The sequence below is a fragment of the Mytilus californianus genome, unplaced genomic scaffold (assembly GCF_021869535.1).
Source record: "Mytilus californianus isolate M0D057914Y unplaced genomic scaffold, xbMytCali1.0.p SCAF_3, whole genome shotgun sequence".
In the NCBI taxonomy this organism is placed as follows: Eukaryota; Metazoa; Mollusca; class Bivalvia; order Mytilida; family Mytilidae; genus Mytilus; species Mytilus californianus.
Window position 1 is genome coordinate 100,358,607 of NW_026262679.1, and position 7,746 is coordinate 100,366,352.

Below are 7,746 nucleotides of genomic sequence, written 5' to 3' on the forward strand. Positions count from 1 at the left end.
TGTGATGGATGTGGAGTCCTAACAGGCTGAAATTAAGGGCAAGGGGAGGTAATACCCCCATTTTACTCCTTGTACTGGAAGTTCCTTCAGTGTAGGCAATAACTAGACGTTTTTTTATTATGTCTATCATATGTGTATAAGTATTTATATATCAGATTCTGTTAACTATTCTATTGCTATTTTATAGAGCTTTGTAAATAAAAATCACTGTAAGAAGAGTTTTAGATAATAGTTTTAAAGGGTGGAAGAAATTGTGGATTACAACCAACTTTTCGGAAATTTTCAAAATATTGGGCATGTTTAAATGCACATCTGGTACTTAATACATTATGTTATAATAATCCAGTAAATCATCATGATCGGAAAAAAGAAGTTATTCGGAGAAATAAAATAAACAATTTTGTGACAAACTGTTTATTATTAAATATTGTGAATGAAGTAGACATTTCAGTTATTCAAATGGACCGTTGATTCCGTTGTTGAAAAAATTGTAAGGAATCAATAGCAGCTCCATGGAAGATGGTGAAATAGATCTTGAACCAAATTGGAGGCTGTACCATGAACGAAATCAGGCAAGTTTTTTTAAGCCCTACAATTTTTATAGATTCTATAGAAATGAACATCAGTACATAAAAGTACACAAGACAACAAACAATATGATTATTTCTATCTTTCTCATTCATAACACCAATAGCAAGTTCATTTACCATTTTCATATATTTTATTATAAGTTACGAGGTATATGAAAACAATTATAATATCAAATTATTTTATCTTGAAGGGGAGACAAGTACAATAAACAATTATGTTTCATTCAATGGGAGATTACTCAGATAAATTTTGTGCAGATGGAATTAAAATCAAACTGTGTTCCAGCTATTTAATTCCTACACAGAAAGGACTGATGCTATATTACTGGGTAGTAAGAAATATAAAAACTTTAATAAAGTTTAAGGATGGTAGTTTAGTTAAATTGGATAAATATATAATTTGTGTGTCAATTTTAATTCCTTTTAGATTATTTCTGGGACATATTTCATGGTATTGGGAGTAAGGCTTGGTGGCCTACTACAGCTAAGATATAAGTAGGTTTATAATTTCTTTTTTGAAACAAATGATATGTTCATTATACTATAAAAAAAAAATAAAGGGAAAATAACGTGATCTGAGAATTGAAAAAATACGTAATCAGTATTGTTATCGGTTACAATAAACCTTTATAAATATAAGGAGATGTGGTATAATTGCCAATGAGATAACTATCCACCCAAGTTTAAATAAAGTTGATACAATAAATTATAGGCAACCAAACGGCTTCAACAATGAGAAAAACCCATACCATATAGTCTGCTGTAAAAAGCCCAACATGAAAAAATGTGAAACAATTCAATAGAAGAAACTAATGGCCTAATTTACAACAACAATTTATGAAGAACAAATATGACAGACCTGAAGCAAATACAACCACTGAACTACAGGCTCCTGACTTGGGACAGGCACATAAAGAATGTGGCGATGTTAAACATGTCTGTGAGTGCTCAACCCTCCCCTAACCTGGGACAGTGGTGTTACAGCACAACATGAGAACAAACTGTAAAAATAAGTTGATCTAATCTAAACTCAATAGATCTGTACAAGACACAAAAACAACTAACATAAAAACTATAGACACAAAGAAATAAATCATGTTTTCCCAAACTGAAGTATCATTATTATGCACAGATCATTTGATTTTCTTAGGGTGGGGCCTTGGATTTTATATGAAGCCAGATTTTTAAGCAAGACAATTTTGTTTTACATCATTCATATCATACTTGCTGAAAATGAAAAATGTTTCTTTTTTTTTTTATCAAAATGGAGGCAGGATTATTTAAAAAAAAAAAACAAACCAAGCCTTTTAATTCTGAGCAAGGGTGTAATCTAAAAAAATCAGCTTTCTAAAGTCTGTATCTCAGAGGGATACTATTGTCGCTTATTGGGAAATTAATTGTATTTTGCAATCTATATGACTAAATGTGAAGAACCCAATTAATTACATGGATGTCTTAAACTTTTGTGTTCTTGGGTTGCTGTAAAATTGATGTTTCCCTCGCATTTCCTTTTACTTAAGTTATATATAACCTATTTCTATTTCTATATAACATACAATATACCAATTGAAGTACTTCTTAACAATTTTGAATGTTTTAACCTTACATTTTTCAGGTTAGCTTTCAGTTTGTTTGTAAGGATTGAGACTGGAAATAGCAATTGGAGCAGACTTTTAAAGTAAGATTTAAACTCTACATGGATTAGTTAATTTCTGATCTCAGATCATGTAAATGTCCATTATTATTGTATCATATTCAGATGAAGATCTAATTATACCCCATGCAATGAAGTTGCGTGGGGTATGATGTTTTTGACCTGTCCATTCGTCAGTCAGTCTTGTTGTCATTGCAACTCCACTGAAACCACACAACCGAATTTCATGAAACTTGTAGATAGTAAGGACATACTATGTAGATGTGCATATTGACAGGAATTTTTTTCTAGGAGTTATGCCATTTGAACATTTGAATTTTGGCCTATACTGCTGTAACAGTTTGTCATCGCAACTCCTCTGAAACTGTACAAAAGAATTTCATGAAACTGTAGTTAATGAGGAGACACTATGTTGATATGTTGCATATCGACATGAAATTAAGATTCAATTTTTTTTATAGGAGTTATGCCCCTTTGAACTTAGAATTTTGGCCTATACTGCTGTAACAGTTTGTCATCGCAACTCCTCTGAAACCGCACAACAGAATTTCATGAAACTTTGTAGTTAATGAGGACATTATATATAGATGTGCATATCCACAAGAAATTTTTATCAGTTGACTTTAGTTTTAGGAGTTATGAGTCTTTGAACTTGGGAATCTGGTGAGGTTTTGTTTGCCCAGTGACAATGTGGGGGCGTGGGGTATGTGAGCATGTTCACAAAGGTTCTTTAATTGTATTTATAACTGCCTTGGTGGTCTCATTGTAGCGTCTTTGCCTTGAGTGCGGGAGATCCTGATTTCAATCCCCACCCAGGTCAAACCAAAGACTTGAAAATTGGTATTTGCTGCTGCTCCCCTAATCATGCCTCATTTAGGAGTAAGAGCAAAGACTGGTCGGAATTAAGTGTCAAGGTAGGGTGACATGTCTTCATGTGGACTGTTACCTTGTGAACTAGCACGTTAAAAATGTAGCTCAGCATGTCGATCTAGTACAAAGCAGTTTTCATATTAACATCGCACTTGCATGTTCTTGTCCTGAATATGCATTTAATTTGCCACTGGACGTTAAACAGTCATCCATCCATCTTGTATCTAAATGTTAATATGATAATTCTGTATAAAAAATCTGAAGAGAGGTGTCGAGATAAATAAGTACTGGAAAACAATTTTTTTTCTTAAAGGAGACTTGACACGATTTTTTTTTTTTTAATGAATCAATAAATATTGGTGTTAAAACATGTTTTGTACAATTTTGCTGGTCAAAACCTGATCAATCAGCATTTTTTATATCAAAGAATCCAGCCCTTGTCTTAAGTCAATGATTTTTTATTAGATAACGATCATGTGATCTTGCTTAGGTCACAAACTGAGAAGATGTCAATCACTTTTCTGCACAGTTACACATGGACAGTATTGACAGCAGTTTTCCCGATGACTGACAAAACTAAAGACAATTGACCTCATCCATTTGAGCCATTGAGTGTTGAAAATAACCAAGAATTAAAACATTAATTCTTCATGCGAAGATTCAAACATTGACGATTTTACAGTCAATACTGACCGACTTGTTACTATACATATGGGTTCGTCTGATGAATAAATTTGATAATTAAAGTGCTTTCTGCAGTTTTATTACTACTTTTGATTATGACTGAAAGTTTAAATTTCTAATTATTGAATGATCAAATTGTCAGGTTTTTTTTCTCTCTCTTTTACAGTAACGTTATAGGTGTGCACCAGAAGAAGAAAGAAACGCTGGTAAAAGTCAAATTAGGCAATTGCAAAGGGTACGTTTTTAATTTAATTTTGTTGCTGTTATGGAGTGACTTTTAATGGGTATAAATTATCATCAAAATTTATGCCTATATTTTTTTTGGTTGGAAATCATACATCACACTTATCCATGTCAGACTCTCTATTTTCTGCATTTAGAAGTTTTTTGTCTCACAGTTGAATAGGCGGGACATATTTTCTTTGAGGAGTCTTCAAATAACAATTTTATTACCTTTTTCCCCCTTTTATGTCTGCATTTATTGGAGGCTGTTGTTTTAGTTATTAAATTTTCACACCTTTAGCATACTTGACCAGGTGAAAAGTAATAAGGCACCTGTAGTGTGATTTAGTCAGTGTAATGTTATTTACCTTTTAAAACCACACATTTTGAAGAAAAATGTCATGTTAAAATAATTAATATATAGTAATACTACATTTTCTAAAGTATGCAATTCCATCCAGACCCTTATAAATATAACTTCAAATTACAGGAAAGTAAATTTAAATTCACATATTTACACCCTCTCTACCAAATATTATCTAGCATTTAATTTGTTTATTGCTACCACCAAAATGCTTCAGTCCAGGAAAATATTCATAAACATGATTCTCTTTTTGATGTTTGCCAAAAACATTTCTTCATATAGGGGTCATTTAAAAAAAATGTTGAATTTTTGATTGGGGCTGAGCATGAAAATGTATACATGTAACATACTTCAGTCTAGGAGAACATGAGTAATGTATTAGTTGTAATTGGCTTTGAATTAGCTTACAGTAAATGTGAATACTCTTATTTCCGTGCTTTGTGTCAGATTGTTTTTATGTTAGTGGTTTTTGTCAAGCCTGCGACTTTTGTCACAGAAAGCTCAACATACGGATAGTGATTCCAGCGGCTGCGTTAGCTAACTTCTTAAAAGCTTTATATTTTAGAAGGTGGAAGACCTGGATGCTTCATACTTTGTATATAGAGATGCCTTATGTTACGAAGTTTCCATCTGTCACATGTCCATTGTCCTTGACCTCATTTTCATGGTTCAGTGACTACTTGAAAAAAAAGTTAATATTTTTTGTAATGTTAATTTCTCTCTTATGAGTAATAGGATAACTATATTTGGTATGTGCGTACCTTGCAAGGTCCTCATGCCCGTCAGACAGTTTTCACTTGATCTCGACCTCGTATCATGGATCAGTGAACAAGGTTAAGTTTTGGTGGTCAAGTCCATATCTCAGATACTAGCAGCAATAGGTCTAGCATATTCGGTGTATGGAAGGACTGTAAGGTGTACATGTCCAACTGACAGGTGTCATCTGACCTTGACCTCATTTTCATGGTTCAGTGGTTGTAGTTAAGTTTTTGTGTTTTAGTCTATTTTTCTCACTGTATGCAATAGGTCTACTATAGTTGGTGTATGGAATGATTGTAAGGTGTACATGTCTAGCTGGCAGGTGTCTTCTGACCTTGACCTCATTTTCATGTTTCAGTGGTCAAAGTTAAGTTTTTGAGTTTTGGTCTTTTTTTCTAATACTATATGCAATTGGTCAACTATATTTGGTGTATGGAAATATTTTATAATGTACATGTCAGTCTTGCAGGTTTTATTTGACCTTGACGCTCAGTGTTATGTTTTTGTGTTTTGATCTGTTTTTCTAATACTATAAGCAATAGGTCAACTATATTTGTTGTATGGAAGGATTGCAAGCTGTACATGTCTGCCTGGCATGGTTCATCTGACCTTGACCTCATTTTCATGGTTCATTGGTCAATGTTTAGTTTTCTTGGTTAAGTCTGTATCTTAGAAACTATAAGCAATAGGTCAACTATATTTAGTGTATTGAATGATTGTAAGGTGTACATGTATTTCTTGTTTGGTTTATATGACCTTGACCTCATTTTCTTGGATCATGTTAAGTTTATGTGATAGTTGTAGTAAAGCTTTATATTAAGAACTATCAACATAATATCAATGATTAGTAGAGAATGCGAGACATTTCAGCGTGTGCACTCTTGTCTTTAACAAGTATGTGTTATTAATATACTGTTTTGTTAAAGAAATCTATCGTGCTTGGATTGATCTGTAAAAGGAATACTTCAAACAAGTATATTTTTTTTTATTATTTGTTTATAGGCTGATGTAATGACAATGATTTCATGGTGTTGGGATTTAGAATTGGAGATCTGATACTGCTAACATGTTGGTAGGTATATATACAAACTTTTTTTAATCTAAAAGTTTGATGTCACTTTAATAATGGTTCAGGTATCAGAAAAGATTGAATTACATGTAGATATTCAGCTCCAGAAGAAAGAGGGTATATAATTGTCCAAAATGGTAAAAATACTGCCAAGCTTAGAAAGGGAAATTGTTTTTGACGTTTTTTCTATTTGTCAAGTTTTAAACTGAATACCCACTGGATTTCGTGAGTAATAGTGAACCACTAATTTAAGTCAGGAATATGACAGTTGTGATCCATTCGTTTGAAATGTTTGGGTTTTTTTTTATTTTGCCATTTGATTGGGGACTTTCCTTTTTGAATTTTCCTCGGAGTTCAGTATTTTTGTGATTTTACTTTTTAAATGTTCAACGAAGTACCAATTTTCTATCAATCAACTTTCGATCAAATATCCACAGAAATCCAATTTTTCCTCAATCTCCACAAAATCAATGAATCCATAGTAGATTATTTTGAGGAGTTTAAATAACCAATTCATTTTTTATTACAGGTTAGTATCACAGCTTGTCCATAGGGATACTGGCTGGGGTAGCATTTGGATCTGTTTTCAAGGTGAGAATATATTTACAAATTTAATTAATTGATGTAATCTTATGGACAGTTTAAATTTCTATAAATCTTTATTGTTTGCAATTATATTTCATCTTAAGGACATATATTAACCTTAATAGATGTAAATCAGATGTTTTTATAGTTCAGAAGGTTTATAGTCTTTTTAACTACTATGATAATAAAGAATTGTGTTTACTTGAAAAGGGGAGATACCCTCACATTCATTTGCAAGTGCTGTCACAAAGATAAAAGGTCTTTATTATATTGAATTGCTTCTTATTCATTTAAGTATATCTTTCAATACAAATTTCCAAAGAATTCATATCTTCAGTCAATATATGAAGAAAACAAAGTAAATGTCATAAAACTTGAACCAAACAATGAAAGTTTATCAAAATAGCCTGAATAATTTTATCATATATGTAAATTTTTCCCTCAAATTTTCAGCTTAATAGCTTCTGCCATGTCTGACACTTGATTAAATGAATGATTAATGCGATATCGGTAATAGTGATTTTAACACCTTGAAAATCAAAATTGGTATATTAAGATGGCTTTTCATTTATAACAAATTTAGCTGCACGATTACTATTGAAATATTTTTTTTGGAAATCAATAAATTTGAATAGAAAACAAGTATTTTTTCATACAACAATATCTGTCTATTTAAAAGAAAAATTGCCACTCAAATATTGAAACATTACCTTATTCATACATTTTTAACATTACTTAATTACTATGAATTGTCAACAAATGAAATATTATTTTATTTCTTTTACAGGTGTTCCTGCTGCTGCCTTGTGTGGTCAAACCTGTGGACGATAATAATCATGCAAACCACATATATATTGCTTTTTTGTTAAATAATTCTGAAAGCCAAATAATTAATTTTTTAAAGCTGCTGTTTTTTTCCAATTGCTGTAAATTCACAATTTTTTTTAAT

General features: G+C 31.7%; 1 long non-coding RNA gene across 1 annotated transcript; it reads left to right on the forward strand.

Moving 5' to 3' along the window:
* Positions 1-1,015: 1,015 nt before the first annotated feature.
* LOC127733595 (uncharacterized) lies at positions 1,016-6,806 on the forward strand. Its single transcript, XR_007997132.1, has 5 exons — positions 1,016-1,085; positions 2,206-2,268; positions 3,965-4,033; positions 6,146-6,215; positions 6,742-6,806. It is a non-coding gene; the product is annotated as an uncharacterized LOC127733595 (long non-coding RNA).
* The last annotated feature ends 940 nt before the right edge of the window (positions 6,807-7,746 follow it).